Source organism: Chamaea fasciata, unplaced genomic scaffold, assembly GCF_029207755.1.
Source record: "Chamaea fasciata isolate MVZ Bird 193981 ecotype frontalis unplaced genomic scaffold, bChaFas1.0.hap1 SCAF_20, whole genome shotgun sequence".
Classification (NCBI taxonomy): domain Eukaryota; kingdom Metazoa; phylum Chordata; class Aves; order Passeriformes; family Sylviidae; genus Chamaea; species Chamaea fasciata.
Genome location: NW_027094105.1, coordinates 1,236,067 through 1,253,781, shown reverse-complemented (window position 1 = coordinate 1,253,781; position 17,715 = coordinate 1,236,067). Strand labels below are relative to the sequence as shown.

The 17,715-nt window shown below is 52.3% G+C and overlaps 1 long non-coding RNA gene across 1 annotated transcript; it reads left to right on the top strand.

Annotated features, from left to right (window-relative positions):
- Positions 1 to 14,232: 14,232 nt before the first annotated feature.
- Positions 14,233 to 16,405, top strand: LOC136299693 (uncharacterized). The gene is made up of 3 exons (XR_010723552.1): positions 14,233 to 14,456; positions 15,058 to 15,115; positions 16,007 to 16,405. It is a non-coding gene; the product is annotated as an uncharacterized lncRNA (long non-coding RNA).
- Positions 16,406 to 17,715: the final 1,310 nt, after the last annotated feature.

The following is a 17,715-nucleotide window of genomic DNA, read 5'->3' as shown; positions in this document are numbered from 1 at the left end:
CTATGCAACCAAGTCAGTCTTGGCCCATCCTTGAGGGGGCATCCTCTCCAGCCTGAGAGCAGCACAAATGCAGCAACCAGGTTAAAAATGCACCTCTGGTTTGTTCCCTGGCAGTGGGAGGGGAGGGAGGGAGGGTCCAAGGGCTGCAGGAGGTTTTGGGGTTGGTCTCCCATGGGTCTGACAGTTGGACATGGAATAGTCAGGACTGCAACACCTTTGGGACATTCCCCAGGTCTCCCAGGTGACAGTGGCTGAGAAGGGGCCTGGAGCCCATGCAGGGAGCAGAGCTGTCCTGGGGCAGGTCAGAGCCTGTGGGAAACTGGAGCCAAGCACTGGGAGCAGCATTCAGGAGCTGGGGGGAATCCCATGAAAAAACAATGGGAATGTTGCCATGGCTTTCAGTGGAGCCAGGATTTCAGGATTTCAGCCTCTCCCTGAAAGCCTGAGCAGGGTCTGGCAGCAGCCATCCAAGGTGTTGGTGCTGCAGGGAACCTGCAGCATCTGCAGGGCTGGAACATCCAGCACGGACCTCCAGGATCTCCTTTAGGGTACCCCAAATACCAAACCAGGCTTGTGTGGGCAACTGTCCCTTCCTGGGTGTCACTGGCAAAGCTTTCTCCCCACCCTGGGGATGTTCCCCAGTGCCCAGCACAGACCCCAGCTCTGCCCTGAACTCCACCAGCGTCACCCAGAACTGAGCTTAGGCCAGACCCAGTCCAAAGCTGAAATTCCATGGATTTGTCTGTGGAGATGCTCGTGCTCCTCCTTTGGCTTTCCCTTCATCCTTACCCTCCCTTCCTTCCACTGGGAAGAAGCAGGGAGTGAAAAATCCTCCCTCGACTTTTCAAGCCTGTTTATCTTCATTCAGCCTCATGTTCAGCCCCTCTGGGAGGGACTTGGGGCCAGCTCTTGGCCACACAGGGGACAAGCAGAGATGCTGACCAAGGTGGAGCTGTCCCAGACTGAACGGAATATTGCCAAAATCCATGGATCCACAAGGATAGTGCCCAGTCCTGTCCTTGTCACTGGGCTCCAGGACCAACCTTACCCAAACCAGGGCATTTTCCTGGTGTTCATGATTTTAAACATGAGAGGGAGGGAGGGCCAAGGATGAGGAGTCCTTGAGACAAATCCAGCACTGATAATTCCTGCCAGACAAACAGAAACCACTTTTTATATACAGTGGCAAAAATAACGGGAATAACACACCCAGTGGGTAGAACATCTTGACTTTTGGCGAAGCACTGGGCACTGGAATTTTTTCAGCCTCCTTTGGTCGCCCACTGGCTTGGGCAGCCACACAGTCCTGGGGAATGTTCAGCAACCACAGCTCTAGGTGGGCTCTGCAAGATTTACCTCCCTAAAAGGCACCAGCCCAAGGAGAGCCAAGGCCTGTCTCCTCGTGTGCCTGGGCACAGGACACGCTCCTGGCTCGGGATGGGGCTCGGAGAGGCTCCTGCGGGGCAGGGATGCTCCTCCAGGGCGCTTTGCCTGGGGGCAGCTCCTGGCCCTGGGTGGGCTCTCTCCACACTCCTGCTCTGGCCAGTTCCTCCACTCCCCTTCTGGACCTCAGATGTGCCTCAGCGTGGCCAAGGACCTGCCCTGCAGGAGATTTAACTTGAGCACACCCACGACTTTCTTTGTACAGTCGGCCCAGAGTCCTTGACAGGACTCTGTCTCTCCTTTCCCAGTGATCCAATATGGATTTTCCAGAGGAGCTCAGTTTCTCCTCTGCAGATGGTCTCTGCTGAGGGCACAAATCCCTCTCTGATGCTATTCTGGGGTTTCCTGCTGCTCTATACATTACCGGGGGATACTTGCATAATTTTAACCTCAGTCCTATGTAGGCCACTTCTTATTTTTAAAAAGGAAGTTCAAAGTCAAATCCTCCCCAAAAGTCCTTGAGAAGTCTCTTAAGGTGTGTCCCACTTTCTTACAAGTCCTTCCACCAGAACATTCCCCCATGAACATCCTTCTCCAGCCATCCCTCCTCAGCAGCATCACAGCATTTGTGTCCCCATCGCTGTGGGGACCTTCTCCACCCCTCCACTCCCCATGGTGACTGTGTTGTGAGCAGGGAAGAGCTGCAGGGGATCCTGTGATGGCCACTCAAAATCAGCCTGTGGCTGTCAGGGGAGATGTGCCAAGGCCCTGCTGGTGAACCTTGTCCTCTGTGTCGCTCTGAGTGACCGTGGGCAGGCTGTGGGGCCCCTGTGTCCTGCTGCTGCTGAGTTTGGGGGTGTCTGAGAATGAGTGACAGCAGCTGGATCTCAAATAACATTCCCCTCTCTGTCTGAACAGCCTTGCCCTGAGCTCTGCTGTGCTGCTGGATGCCTGCTGAGGAATTTCATCCACCTGAGCCTCCAAGTGGGAAAAGCCCTTGGGAGACTGGAGCTTTCATTCCCAAGGTCACCCCTCCGGCTGTACTTCCACACTGAGGATGACACCTCTGGCTGCAGCTCCAGTGAAGGAGAGCACAGGAGCTGCCAGAGCTGGCACTGGAGGTTCCTTGCAGCCCTGGAGTTATTATTTGGATCCAGATCCCTGTTTTATTTGTAGGTGCTGCAGGCTGGGGGTGGCTGTGCCTGCATTCCCAATCCCCATCTCCTTGTCCATGCTGGATGCTCACCCAGATTTGCTGCCAGATCTCTGCAGAGCAAACTGAGAGCTTAGCCCAGCTCAAGCAGGACGAGGAGGAAGGGGAGGAACATGTGTGAGGTGAAACACCTCACATGTGTGAGGTGAAACCAATTATCTCCTCAAAGGAGATAATTGGCCTCCAAGGGTCTGGGTTTCACTCAACTTTGACAAATCAAAGGAAGAGACTCCCTGGAGGATGGGAATTAACACCTAAACCTGTTACTAAAACCATTATCATCACCAAGTTTATTAAAATAATTCCAGCTGCATAGATGTGTTAATAATGACAACACAAACCACAGTTGGGCTGACTCATTGGAAAAGAAGCATTTTCCTTCTCCCCAGTCATGGGCCTGGTCCCAGACAGCCACTTGCTGCAAGCCAGGATCCCAAAATCTGAGTGAAAACTGTTGATGAGAGCTAGGAGAGCCAGAGTGTGAGTCATGGTGTCTTTGGACACCGACAAGATTTTCCTGAATGACAGTGGGTGATAGAAATAGAAAATACAGTTAGGAGAGACTGAAATAGAGAGAAATCAAACCCTGATTCATCACATTTTTAGCCATGAGCTATGTGGGAAAAAAGCCCTTGGCCTGCTCATGAACAGTCCTGTGTCCTTAACAATGATGCAGCCAAGGAGAAAAGTTCCAGCCAGCCCAGAAACACTCGGCTGTGTGAGGCTGGAGTTGTCTCCATAGCACCGGGGATTTTCAGAAGTGGCAGGAATATTATCTGGACACTTCAGAAACCTCTCCTGGTGCTTGCCCTGCCTGGTGCAGCTGCAGCAGCACTTGGAGAAGCCTCATGGACACCTCAGTAGGAAAAAGGAAAGTTTTGTGATGTGGGTTTGCTTGCATAACATCCAGGAAGCTTCCCAATAGAGCAGGTTCCCTGGAAATCAGACTTTCCAGCGTACTTTCCTGGAAAGCAGCACGGGAAGTCCTTTTCCCTGTCCCTGGGGTCCCTCTATTTCTGATGACAGGTGCTCCAGGAGAGTTTCAGCCTCTCCTTTCCTCCCTTGGAGTCAGTTTGGTTTCCTTTTGTTTTATCATTAAGTCAGCCCGATCTTTATTGCATATAGAACAGCAAGTTTCCACAGAATCCTGGAATCAGACATTCCCTGAACCAGAGATCCAGGGATGGTCTGGCATGCAAGGATCTCCTGTCTTCATGGGGATGAAACTCCTCTCTCTGCCCTGGTTTGGCTTGGAAAGGTTCTTAATGATCAGCTCATTCCATCCCTGCCATGGCAGGGACACCCCCCACTATTCCAGGGTCCAGCCTGGCCTTGGGCACTGCCAGGGATCCAGGGGCAGCCAGATTGGCTTGGGAAGGAACTTAAGGAGCAGTTTATTCCACCCTCGGCCATGGGCAGCGATACCTCCCACTCTCCCAGGCTGCTCCTTTAGGCCCTGGCAGGGGCTCTGAGCTCTCCCTGGAGCTTCTCCTCTCCAGGTGAGCACCCGCAGCTCTCCCAGCCTGGCTCCAGGGCTGGGGCAGCTCTGCAGGTGGGGTCTCACCCGAATGGGGCAGAGGGGCAGAATCCCCTCCCCTGCTGCCCACAGTGCCGGGGGATCAGCCCAGGCTCGGGGGTTCTGGATCCCAGCTCCCTCTGGGAGCCCTTCCTGGGAGCTGTGAGCGCAGCCCAGTGTGATGTCAGAGTCATTTCTCAATCGGCATCCCTCTCCTGGGGCCCCTGGGGCAGGAGTCCCCAGGGATCCTCAGGAACACCCAGCTGCAGGCACTGGAGTGGCAGCAATTTGCTCTTGTTGAAGGCCCAACCTCTGCCTTTATTATTAGCTTGATAATTACTTTGTTGTAAAAACTTGTCACCCTTAGAAGTAATTAATTTCTTGGAACCAAGCACAGCAGATGGGCTTCTAATTTATTTGAAATCACGTAGGAAGCGGGGGAGTCTCTCGCTCAGTTTGATAAACACGGCATTTTAACCTGGCAGTTTATTCCCTTTCAGACTTCCTAGGAAATCTCCCTTTGGGGGTTGGATGCTGATTCACTGCAGGGCTGAAAGGCTCAGAATGGGATCAATTTATGAAGTGTGGCCTTGCTTAATCCTTTCTGGGCACATTTCCTGTGGGCAGGATGTGCAAATAGCCCGGGAGGAGTCACCCTGCTGCGCTGGCAGTCGGTGCCTGCTGAGTTTGTGACAGATTTATTGGGCTGGCCAGGTGCAGAGGTTCCCTGCAAACAGCTGGAGCTCTCCTCATGCCTCCCTGACAAGGAGGATTTTTCCCATATGCCAGCCTTGCTCCAGCCCCTGCTGCCGGGTAATTCAGCGCCCTGCAGGGCTCTGGGGAGGGATTTCAGCTCCTCAATGGCTAAGGTTTCCATTCATGCTTCGATCTGCCCATCTGTTGTTCTCTGGCTCACCAAGTCCTACATTCTCCTCCCTGCAGCTTGAAAGGACAGCTGAACTTGGAATATTGGGCTGGGAATAACCAGGCAGCTGACAGAAAGAGACAGCAAAGCTCCCAGCAAGGAAAATGAGGGGGAAACAAGAGCAGGAGAGCTTGGACTGCACCGGAGCACAGTGGAGACACTGTGGGCTCATCAGTTTTGGCCAAAATCTGTGTGGGAATGAGCCAGTGAGGGAATAATCCCAGTGCCTGGGGAAAGGAGGTCTGGCATGCAAGGATCTCCTGGCTTGATGGGGATGAAACTCCTCTCTCTGCCCTGGTTTGGGTTGGAAAGGTTCTTAATGATCAGCTCATCCCACCCCCTGCCATGGGCAGGGACACATCCCACTGTCCCAGGCTGCTCCAAGCCTCATCCAGCCTGGCTTTGGACCCTTCCAGGGATCCAGGGGCAGCCACAGCTTCTCTGGTTAACCTGTGGCAGGGCCAATTTTTGTTCCCCAAGGGCCACTGAGCTGGAGAAACTGTGACCCCATAACCCACAGGACCTGGAAAATGTTTTTTGAAAAATTCCAGCAAAAGCTGTAGAAATTTCTAAAGGAAATTACAGTGGAAATACCTACATTTTTCCCCCCTTTGCTCAGTAGAAAAATGACTTCCCCTCCCAATTTTTCAGCATTTCTACAGAAATCAGAGCTCTTCCTGGAACTGGGTTTTTAAAATTTTGTGGAAATCCTTGGCAAACACTTCATGTGGGAGGCTTCCGGACAGTTGGTGTCTGTCTGTCAGCCCAAGAACCTAAATCCTGGATGGAGTGCTGGGGGCAGATGACAACCAGAGGCTCCTGAAAGTGTGCAATCACTTCATGTGCAGTAATTAAATGCAGGATCATTCACGGAGGGATGAAGGCTCCCACGGGCTCTCAAAAATTCCCTCCCAGCAGGAATAGGCAGAGCTGCACCTCCCAGATATCAGGGCTCTGCTGGCTCGTGCCACTTCCCATGGCTGTGTCTTCTCCTGAGGAAGCATCCAGCCCCAAAGCCCCTCTGTGACCCCAGGGATGGTGTTGGGGGCTCTCATTTCCCCCCCAATTCATTTCCTGAGAGCTTCGTCCTCATTTGCTCACAACGGGAGAGGAAACCAAGGTCCAGAGCACTCCAATCCCTGACATTTTCTCCCTGTTCTTGCAGGGAATGACCTAATCCATGCTATTGTTTCCTACTCCACTTGAATTTCCACTTAGCCACATTTCCATTCTTTCCGCGGTTCTTAAAATATTTTTCAACCTTTTTATCAGGAAAGAGCAGAGACCTGACCATGCCTTTCTTGGTCAGTTTAGGGAAAGGCCATTTCTCCACAATGTATTTTTGTTCTGTTTATACAGCACTTAGCAAAGAGGAGAAAAATGTGGAGTTTATTCCTGCTGAGGAAGGAGCAGATTTGCATTTTCCAGCCCTGGCTCGAGCAGCTTTCAGCCCTCGCTGTTGGCTGGGCTGCTCTGCCCTCTCTGCTGTCCTTAATCTGGGGAATTAAGAACAATATAGATCTGCCCACCCTGCTAGTGAATTTCTTCCTAAAACAGTAAACAGATGCAGCCTTGAAAAAAGGAACAAATCACAGCTGTATCATCACATCCTTGATATCTTTGCTGAGTTTTCTCCTGTTTTGCACTGCAAAAATCAAAAGATCCTCTCTTTTTTCTTGGGACTGGTTTAAATCCTTTTATACACCCCACTGCTGGGAACTCTTCCTGCAGTGCAGCTCATCCTTTGACCCAATGCATCCTAAGTTGTGGAGATGTTTTTTCTTAGGGGCTCAGCAGCCTTGAAGAACATGTCCAAGATCAACATTTCCAGGTGGCCTGAAGTTTTCTCCATGTCTCTCTCCTTCCAGCCACCAAATAGGGTGTGAGGGACCCACTTCAAGGAATTCATGGAACTTCTTAGGTCTGGAGGAGACAATTGGGTTTGTAGGACTGATTCCTCCTCTCCTCTCCTCTCCTCTCCTCTCCTCTCCTCTCCTCTCCTCTCCTCTCCTCTCCTCTCCTCTCCTCTCCTCTCCTCTCCTCTCCTCTCCTCTCCTCTCCTCTCCTCTCCTCTCCTCTCCTCTCCTCTCCTCTCCTCTCCTCTCCTCTCCTCTCCTCTCCTCTCCTCTCCTCTCCTCTCCTCTCCTCTCCTCTCCTCTCCTCTCCTCTCCTCTCCTCTCCTCTCCTCTCCTCTCCTCTCCTCTCCTCTCCTCTCCTCTCCTCTCCTCTCCTCTCCTCTCCTCTCCTCTCCTCTCCTCTCCTCTCCTCTCCTCTCCTCTCCTCTCCTCTCCTCTCCTCTCCTCTCCTCTCCTCTCCTCTCCTCTCCTCTCCTCTCCTCTCCTTCTCCTCTCCTTCTCCTCCTTGTGGAATTGTGCATCTCATTTTTCCTGCTCTAACTTCCTGTAGTGGCCTCCAAACCTCCTCATCCTTTGGTGTGCTGGAGCTGAAGCATTTGGCTGGAAAGGAATCACAGCATGGATACAGTATAAACCCAGACACTGGATATAAAAAGCCTGCTTCTAAATTTAAACCTCTGTTAACAGCTAATTTAAGCAGCTAATTATACTAAAAATGCGCGAGCCCCAAATTTGCCAATTAAAAGTTAATTAAACGAAAACTCAGTGAGCTTCAATTTGTCGGTTAAATCCATCTGCTTCCTGAAGCTTCCTGCGATCCCACAGCTTCAAAGCCGTGCCTGCAGTGGGAACCATTCTCTGCGCCATCACAATCAGACAGATGTCCAAAATCCCAGGAAAAGCCCGGAGCTCTATAAAACCCAGGAGCAATTAGCAGCCTCAGCCCTTGGGAGCGTGCCCAGACATCTCACACTCGGTGTGGCCATGAGGGGAGGAAGGCTCTGGATGGGGCTGGATCTGTCCCTGACTCCCTGCAGGTGTGGGCAGGGATACGGAGCTGTGCAGGGGACACTGGGGCAGGGACACGGAGCTGTGCAGGGGACACAGAGCTGTGCAGGGGACACTGGGGCAGGGACACGGAGCTGTGCAGGGGACACAGAGCTGTGCAGGAGACACTGGGGCAGGGACATGGAGCTGTGCAGGGGACACTGGGGCAGGGACACGGAGCTGTGCAGGAGACACTGGGGCAGGGACATGGAGCTGTGCAGGGGACACTGGGGCAGGGACACGGAGCTGTGCAGGAGACACTGGGGCAGGGACATGGAGCTGTGCAGGGACACGGAGCTGTGCAGGAGACACAGGGGCAGGGACATGGAGCTGTGCAGGGACACGGAGCTGTGCAGGGGACACTGGGGCAGGGACATGGAGCTGTGCAGGGACACGGAGCTGTGCAGGGGACACTGGGGCAGGGACACGGAGCTGTGCAGGGGACACAGAGCTGTGCAGGGGACACTGGGGCAGGGACACGGAGCTGTGCAGGGACACGGAGCTGTGCAGGGGACACTGGGGCAGGGACACGGAGCTGTGCAGGGGACACAGAGCTGTGCAGGGGACACTGGGGCAGGGACATGGAGCTGTGCAGGGGACACTGGGGCAGGGACACGGAGCTGTGCAGGGGACACTGGGGCAGGGACACGGAGCTGTGCAGGGGACACGGAGCTGTGCAGGGGACACTGGGGCAGGGACACGGAGCTCTGCAGGGGACACTGGCGCAGCGCTGCGAGCACGCAGCAGCCCAATTAACGCCGCCACTCATTCAAACCAATTTCCAGCAAGGATCTGCCCCACGCTCTGCCTGCAGACAGCGGGATACCCTCTGGACACACTTCCCTGCGGCTCCCTGCCTGCTGCATTCCGTGGGATGCCCGCGGGCTGTGCCGCACCGGGATCAATCCCGGAGGGATGCGCTGGAGGATGGAGGTGCCGGGCTGGGATCGGCCTCAGCACGGGACAATGTTCTGGGGCTTTCGGGCTGTCCCTGGCAGCTGATGATGCTTTTCATGGGCCACATCTGCCGTCGGCTTTCTTATTGTGTTTGTTGAATAGAACAGCACTCGGAACAGAACAGCGGATCTCGGGATCAGCATGTTCCCTGGGAGCAGGGAGACCGGGAAGGGCGAGCTGCCAGGGCCGGGACACGGGGGCTGCTCGGCTCCCGTCCTGCCTGGTGGGTGCTAAACACAGTGGGACATGCGGGTCCTTTGCTGCTGGTTCCGGGGTTACCCTGATTCACAGCTTTGGCACGCTCAGCTGGACATCAAAGGAATTTGCTTCCAAAATAAATAAAAACCCCCATCAACGTTTCTGTCCCTCCATCTCCAACTCTTGCTGCCCACACGCTTCAGAGCAGAAGAAAGATTTGCACTGATGTTGCCTGAGCTGGAAGTGCAATTTCAAATTGATGCAACTTCATGTTCCACAGCCCAGATTGTCCTTTGGCCCATGAGTGTTACCCCAGCAGTGAAGCCACCACCTCCAGCACACGAGCATCCAACCTAAGCTTGTGCCAAACCGATGAGAGACAGCAGCTCTGCAATTTCGGGCGGCTCAGAAACTCCAGGGGCACATCTGGAGGCAGGCAGGGCTCCCCTCCCTGCTGCCACCCAGGTGACTGGGCTGGGACGTGGCTCCCCGATTTTCAGCACCTGCATTTCTGCCACCCCCAGCACCGGCAGCACACCCAGGGCCTTGCTTTGATCTCCTTTCGCCTCAGCTCTCTGAGCTGCCCATGTGTTCTCCAGCTGGGAATCTTCAGCTTTCTTTGTGACTTTTCCCCGTTCACTTTCCCCCTTTCTCGCTGCGTGAGGACTTTCATCGCGCTCCCAGCTGCGTTTATCTCTAATGGCACCGATTTTGTCCTTCGTTTTCAACCAACACAGGCACGGCTTGCCGCCTCCACGGGGGTCTGGGATGTGCCGTGGTGCTGGTGGCAGGGAAGCAGCTCCTGGGGATGGCTGGATGCTGCAGGAATGAGCAACAAGTCCTGGCAGTGGTTCCTCCAAGTGTCAGTGCAAACCTGCCCTGGCAGGCAGAGCCAGGGCTCTGCTCCCTGTGGATTTTGTAAGGTTTTAGTCTCTGGACACCCAGAACCCTCCTGTGCAGCACTGCCCATGGAGCCCAGGAGGGTCCCCTGTGCTCATCACAGCTTCAGAGCAGGAGCCCAGAGCCAAGTTCTGAACTGGGAGCACAATGGGGACCTTTGTGCCCGTCCTTGCTCCAGCCTGTGGAGAGCTGGGTCTGGGAATAACACCTGGGGAACACCAGAAACCCTTTCTGACTCCTCCACGGCGCCTCTGTCCCTGCAGGAGAGGGCTCAGCACCTCCACAGGACAGCGTCAGGATTTCTCCTGGGTTTTCCTGCCCTGGCTGCAGCCAAGCTGGAGACCCCAAAGAGCAGGAGGGCAGCATCCTCCCCCCTCTCAGGGTCCTCTGGAGGGGGGGACTGAAGGCCTGGCCCAAATGCCATTTTGAAAAGTGTTTGAAAGCACTGCGGTGCATGGGGAGGGGAGAGGAAGAGAGAAAATAATCATAAAAAGGGAAAAAAAGTTGGGAGCAGGTGTGGTGTGCTGGGTTCAGTGGTGACCCAGGCACGAGGCTTTGGGCCAAGCAGGTCCCTGGACCCAGAGTAAAGTGCAGAGCCTGGGAAGGCTCCAGCCAGAAACCACAGGCTTGGACAGGAAACAGCTCCAGCTTCACACTGAGAGGGAAGAATTCATCCCGCTGCCTTTGTCCCCTCCCTAAAGGAGCATCCTTGAGCAGCAGTGTATTCCATTTCCCCAGGTTTTTGGTGCAGTTGAAGCTGTAATTCCCCAAATTTGCCTGCACCCTGGGTTGTTGCTACTCAGGAGCGCACAGTGCTCCTCTCCTTGTGATCCGATCAGCCCTGGCTGCCTTCCCCAGAGCCATCCCCTCTCCCAAGGGAGCAAATAAAGTCCTTAGTGATGCTCTCCAGTCCTCTGGCACTGGCAGCAGTCCAGCTCCTGTCTCTGTGTGCTGCTGTCTGTGCTCTGCTCCTCACAAGAATGGATTAAACATCCCAATAATGCAGTTGGAGGCTGCAGCCTCTGCTCGAGCCTGTAACAAACCTCCTTAAAATAATTCTTTGACACAGCCAGGGCTGGTTTGGTTTACAAGGCTTCAGCACACGGTTTATAAATGAGGTTTGGAATCAAATTCCTCTTGGCTCCTGAACGATCTATTAGAAAACCAGCTGCCCATTGTTTATGTAAAGAATCTTCTGGCCCCTGGAGGTGTCCTGGGAACAGATTTGATGCTGAATTTGGGGGTTTTGCAGCAGCATGCCAGGGAGGCAGTGCAGGGCTGAGGGTGTTTGTGTCTGCACTGGGACACCTGTGCTGGCACCTGCACCAGTGCCTCAGCCCCACTGGGGCCCAGTGCTGCTGCACCTGCTGGGAACAGGGATTGAAACATTCACCGTTCCAGGGGCATCTCTGGGCTGCAGAGCTGTTCTCAGCAGCCCTTCTGTGTGGGATTGGGAGCTCAGACCCCCAGGATTTGGGCCAATTTCCCTGAAGGTGTTGGCACAAACCTGGATATCGAAGCAGCATTTTCCAGACACCCCCTTGGTGTTGTCTTTTTAGGTGCCACATATCTGGATGCTGTTGAGAGAACCCAAAACTGAGGCTGGACCAGGGCAGAAGTACAAACTGGTCTGCACAGGGGCTGCTTTGGTCCTCTCCCAAAGCCAAAGGTACCTGACTCTGGGTGAGGTGGTTGGGAATGGAGGAATGGGAGGAGTGCGAACAGCTCCTGGGTGGAGTTGGCTCCTTGGGTCGACGTGGCAGCCGGTGACACTCCCATGGCACAAGGGAAGGGACAATGCACAGCTGGATCACATCCTTAGGATGGGGCAGGGCAAACCCACGGCTGACCTTTCCTGGAGCCCCAAGCACGACGTGGGGCTGGGAACATCCAGGAACTCCTCCTGGACAACCTTCCTGGGGCAGCTCCTGGGTGTCAAAGAGAGATGGAAAAGGGAGATGAAACCATCAGATCACCCATGGGCAGCACAAGGCACAGGAGGCACCATCCCCTGAGCCAGGGTGTCATCCTGGGGAGGGTGATGCACTCACAAGGGGACAAAGGACATTTTTATCTTTCTCAGCTGCAGCCTGGCAAAGGCTGGGAAAGTCCAGAACAACATTCCCCGGGGCACGATTTTTCTTCCAGCAGTGACAAAGTGCTGGAGTTTTGCTCACCTGTGTTTGAAGCTCTGTGTGTTTTTGGGAAAGTCTCCTCTGCTTTGCCAGCCCAGATGTTGAGGGCAGCCCAGATGTTGCTGCATGGGCTGTTCTGCCTCCTGCTCCTGTGGACACCTGTTCGGGAGGAGAATCCCTGTTGTTCCAACAAGTGCAGGCTCCTGCCCCGATGAACATCAGGCTTTATTGACAGAATAAGTAAATATTGACCAGCGGAAAGTTAAAGCCAATATTTGCTCTGAGTTTCCCTAAATCCAAGTGTTTACAGAAAGTGAAATTCGAGGTGCTGACCCACAGATTCCCATTTGTGACACTGCCTGCCCGCCCAAGAAACAAATTTCTTCCCAGAAGAAATTACAAGTGCAGAAAACTGGGGGTTTGGTAATCTCCAGAGTCAGGGATTTGATCAATACCTGAGATAATTTCTTGGCAAATAAACTTATGAGGGAGAACAAATAGAAATTCATTCCCCCTGCATGGTTGGAAAGGAAATGTCAAAATCTTGCTGAGTCACAGTAAGGTTTGGGTTGGAATTTAAAGGCCATCAAATCCAACCCCCCTGCAATGAGCAGGGACATCTTTAACTAGACCAGTTTGCTCAGAGCCTCCGTCCAACCTGGCCTTAAATATTTTCATCAGTGGCCTCACTCCAGCCCTGGGAATGGTCTCACCAAGTGTCAGGAATGGCAACAAGGCCACAGCTTCCTAAAAATATTTTATCTGCTCTAATTCTACCTGACCCTCTAGAGGTGGCACCTCCACCCTTTGAAAGTGCCCTCCTTAACCCATCTTGACCCTTCGCCTTTCCATTAAATCCCTTCATTCCTTTTGGCTCCCAGTTTTTTCCTCACAATCCCACCAGTCTCCCAAGCTTCCCCTCCTGCTGCTGTTTACAGTGTTTGGATTTCCACGTGGCAGATGTTCTTTTTAACCGATATTTACAGCCCAAAGGAGTGCGAGTCCAGCTGTGCTGATGGGCACAAACAGAGTCACATCATCACTGCTGCAGCCAGGCATGAAATGTAACCAAGCCTGCAGAGGAAGAAATGTTTTGAAGGCAAGGCAGGGCAGCCTGTCCAGTGCTGAGTTCAGGATTTATTATGAGGACAAACACTCATGTTTGGGCCTCCCATTTTAGTTGTTTTTTGGAGTATGAAAATAGCAAACTATCAGCAAAATGTTTTGGGGTAAGAATATTGCTCTGGAGGGAGAAAAAATTTCCCTTGGTAGTTTAATTACCCACTTTTCTAGTGGGTAATTACAATTCAACTCAACTACAATTTCGAGAGCAGGGAGAAAGAAAATACTTGGAGTTCTAGATCCAGCTAACCTGGAGTGATCAGGACCTCACACCCCTCTTTGGGATCAGAGCCAGGCTCCAGCCCTGTTTTTTAGAGGTGCTGGAAGGTTGGGTCACAGCGGGAATTTCAATCCACGTTTTATTTCCCTGCTTGGTCAATTTTTTTTTTTTTTTTTTTTTGCCATTTGAGGGCTCAGCCACAAAGCGAATTTCAGTGACTTGGGGTAGATGGCACAAAGCCCTTTGGGGGCTCAGTGTGTCCTTGCCTGGCTCCTGCAGCCCTTTGGGGAACACCAGGAGCCCTGGACATCCCAGGGGGAGCTGCCAGAGCTGCTCCCAGCCTGGGAAGGGATCTCAGCTCGGGGCTGTGGGGATCTCCCAGCAGCAGGGACTGCTCCCAGCTGAGCTGTCAGCAGCTGCTGGTGCTCCATGGTCAGGAGAGCTTTCCCAGGGCCTGGCAGAGGGACAGTCCCCACCAGGGACCCCGTGGTGCTGACAGGAGGCACCAAGCCCTGTCAGCACCAGGGCAGGGGATGAAGGACGCCAGAGCCCAGAGTTCCCAGGCTGAAGCTTTTCTGAGCAGCTGAGGAGCAGCTCTGTGTCTGCACCCTCATTAACAGCAAACCTGGCGCTGAGGAGCTCCTTGGGGTTTGATGGAGGCCAGGCAGCCTCAGCTGCTTTATTCAGGCCTGGGAATTTATAACCCGGACAGGGGGTTTCCACCTGCAAGTACTGAGCTGCTTTTCAATGCTCCTTCCCAGTCCCTACTCCCAAAGCAGGGCTGAGCCTTTCACTGCATGGAAGGATGGAAAATCCCCTGACAGACTCAAGTCAAAGCAAAACCAGACAGTTCCTTTTCCAGAGCTGTTCCTGCCCAGAATGGCCAACGACCTTAGGAAAGGCTTAGGAAACAAGAAAAAGAAAAAAGAGAAGAGAAGAGAAGAGAAGAGAAGAGAAGAGAAGAGAAGAGAAGAGAAGATCAAGGTCAGAGTGAATCTTTTTCCATTCACCCTGTTTCTGGCCAAAGTAAATCAGGGACATCCTGACTCGGAAGTTGAAATAAAAAAAATATTCACTTTATTCAGCTTGTCCTGACCCTGGAGGCCTCACACTGTTACACCTTCCTTCCTCTCACTTCCCTACCAGGCTTCTCCCACACTGGCAGAATTCCTGCTGGCATCCACCCTTCTTGGGCCCCCAGAAGTGATAGGAAACATCTCCATGCTGCTCAGGATTTCAGGACAGGGCTGCACCTGACAGGTGCAGAACATAGGTTTAGGTGGGATATTGGGCAGGAATTATTCCCTGGGAGGGTGGGGAGGCCCTCAGGGTGCCCAGAGCAGCTGTGGCTGCCCCTGGATCCCTGGCAGTGTCCAAAGGCCAGGTTGGATGGGGCTTGGAGAAGTCTGGGACAGTGGGAGGTGGCCCTGCCCATGGCAGGGGTGGCACTGGATGAACTTTAAGGGCCCCTCCAACCCAAACCAGTCTGGGATTCTGCAATTCTGGGATTATTGGACTCTGGGATTCTCCGTGCTAGGGATGTGACACTCTTGGGTTTTCTCTTTCTCCTGCTTTCCTGGGCCAGGTGCCCTCCTGAGGAATTAGCAGGAAAACCTGTGGCTGCTCTGCAAGGACACTACAAGGTAATTGCAGTAAAGGGTCACTCTGGATTTTCCTGCTCTTGGCATTTTTATCCAGGAGTCCTCACAACTGGCCAGTGCATTTCTGATCCTGGCAGAGATCCCTGGGGATCAGTCCTGGACAAATTCCAGCCCTTGTCTCCTACTCTGGGAGCACCAGGAGCCCCACACTAATTTCCCACCCAGGTCACCTCTATTTCAGGAGTGGCCTGCTTCCCCTTCAGAGAAGCCTGGGGAAAAGTGTCCTCTAAAAATTACCAGGAGCCCTTTGAGACTGGTGAGAAGAAAATCTGTTCGAGGAGAGGGGGGAGAATAGAGGACGCAGAGTTTGGGCACAGCTCTCCTGGGATGAGGAGCTCTTGCTGGTGGAAATAGAGCCAAAGAGCCCATTCCCCCACCTCCAGGTTATTTTCACCCACACGAAACTCTGCACAAGTCCTTGTTGGACCAGAAGGGCAGAGAAGCCCTTAAATTTGTGTAAAAATATTCAGCTGACTGTATAAAAAGCAGGTTTCCTCTTCAGAGAGCTGCTGGGTAATGATGTGTGAGTTCTCAAAAAATAGAGGGGCTTGGAGAGAGAAAACAGGGCTGGGGATTCCCGTGTCCTCCTGGGGAGGTGGCTCATCCCTGAAAAATGATGGCTTTTCACTCTGGATATGAACTCTGTGGCAGGAACTGACACCAGGATCAGGGCCACAGGGTAAAATCCGCCTCACTGTGTCCCTCAGTCCTGCACATCTCTGCCCCATGAAGGCACTGGATCAAATGTTAAACAGCACCAAGAAAAACTGTCAGAAATGACCCCGTCCTGTTCCAGTGGGCTGTTTTTGTGAAGTAAAAAAAGATTGCTTTTTGCATAAAATAAACATGATATTGCCTTTCCTCCCCCCTCAGGAATGGATTTCACTTGGAGTAAAGAACAGAAATAGAACCAGGAAAAACTTTGTGTGGCAACAAACCAGCCTGATGTTAATGATGCTTCCCCTGGGGCTACTCTGAAAATTCTCCCCCGGCTGCATCACTGAGTTAAGGAAAAGTTGCATTCACTCAGTGTTTTTCTTTTGGAAAACTATTCCTGGAATGTCTCTTGTTCCAACAGATTATGTCAAGTGACTCCAGGGGTTTTGTAGAGTCTCAAAGGCTCAGCTGGAAAAGACCCTTTAGATCATTCAGGCCAGAGTGGAGCTCCTCCTAAAGGGGTTTAGGGCAGGCTCAGCTCTGCCCACCTTTGTTTTTTCTGCTTGGCTCAGTTCTACCCATCCCATTTCCTGCCTTTCCCACCATTTCTGGGATTTTTCTGCTTTTCATCCATTCCTTACCAGGAGTTTCTGGCCCGTCCCATCCCATCCCATCCCATCCCATCCCATCCCATCCCATCCCATCCCATCCCATCCCATCCCATCCCATCCCATCCCACTTCTTGGCCATCAATGTCACTGCTCAGCTGCTCCCTTATCTTCTTTTATACATAATATATATTTATATACATATACAAAATATGAAAATATAAGTACAAACAAATGAACAAATGTATGTATGTATTTATAGTTCAGAATCTGTAAAACCAGCAGCTGAGAAGGGAACAAACACCAGCCCAGCCATGGTGCCAGTGGCAGTTTCCTGGGGGACAGAGGAGGAACACCACACTGGTGTTTTTGGTCACCCCAGCAGCTTTTTGGGGTAAATCCTTGGCACCACTGGTCAAAGCTGATAAAGAAAAGTGCGGCTATTTGTGAACTTTACTGATATTGGACATTTTCTAATGTCAAAATGGCTTTGATACAATTCACTGGAGATCTAGAGTAAAGACAAAGAATAGACCCTGGGGGTGATTTCCAAGCACCTCCCCACCCTTCTCCTCCTCCATCCCATTCCTGTGAACCATCAGGAGATGCCAAGGCAGAAATCAGGGCAAGGCCCACTGAGATATTGAGTTCCTAATGGATTTTTCAGACTGGGGGTGCTGAAAACCCCAAGTACAAGGATCCTCCCATAGGAGGACCTAAGTTCTACACTTGAGTACCTGAAGCAAGGGAAATTTGGATGCTTTTGTGTGAGAGTTCTGGCTTCTTTTTCTGCCAGGGCTGGGATTAATAGCATGAGAGACAAAGTTCACGTTCGGACTTAGATGTTTATTAATTCTTATCTCTAATACAGTCTCATGAGTCGTGAGTTCCGACTAGCAAGATAGAAAATGAAAGTGTCTCTAACTCTTTCCAAGGTTACTTAAGCATAAACCATCCAATAACAAGATGACACCTTTATTATTTATACTTTTAACCCAATAACTGACCACCCAAGGCCCGCAGTGTGGACCTTTTCCACCCAATTAGAAAAAAGCACCCAAAACCATGAAGAAGAAGGTGAAGAGGAAGGACTTAGACAGTGCCTTAAATCCTCCATATTGCCCCACGTATATCACTATTTACCTAAATCTTAAAATCCAACTTTCCAGAATTCCAACACTTTTGGACTAAAGAGCTGATCCTGACATACAAAGTGGAGTGTCTGAGGAAGTGCAGCTATTCTGTGCAAGATCAAAACACAGAAATGAAGAGGAGCCAGGGCAGCAGATCCAGCTGCGTAAAATTGGTCTGAATTAG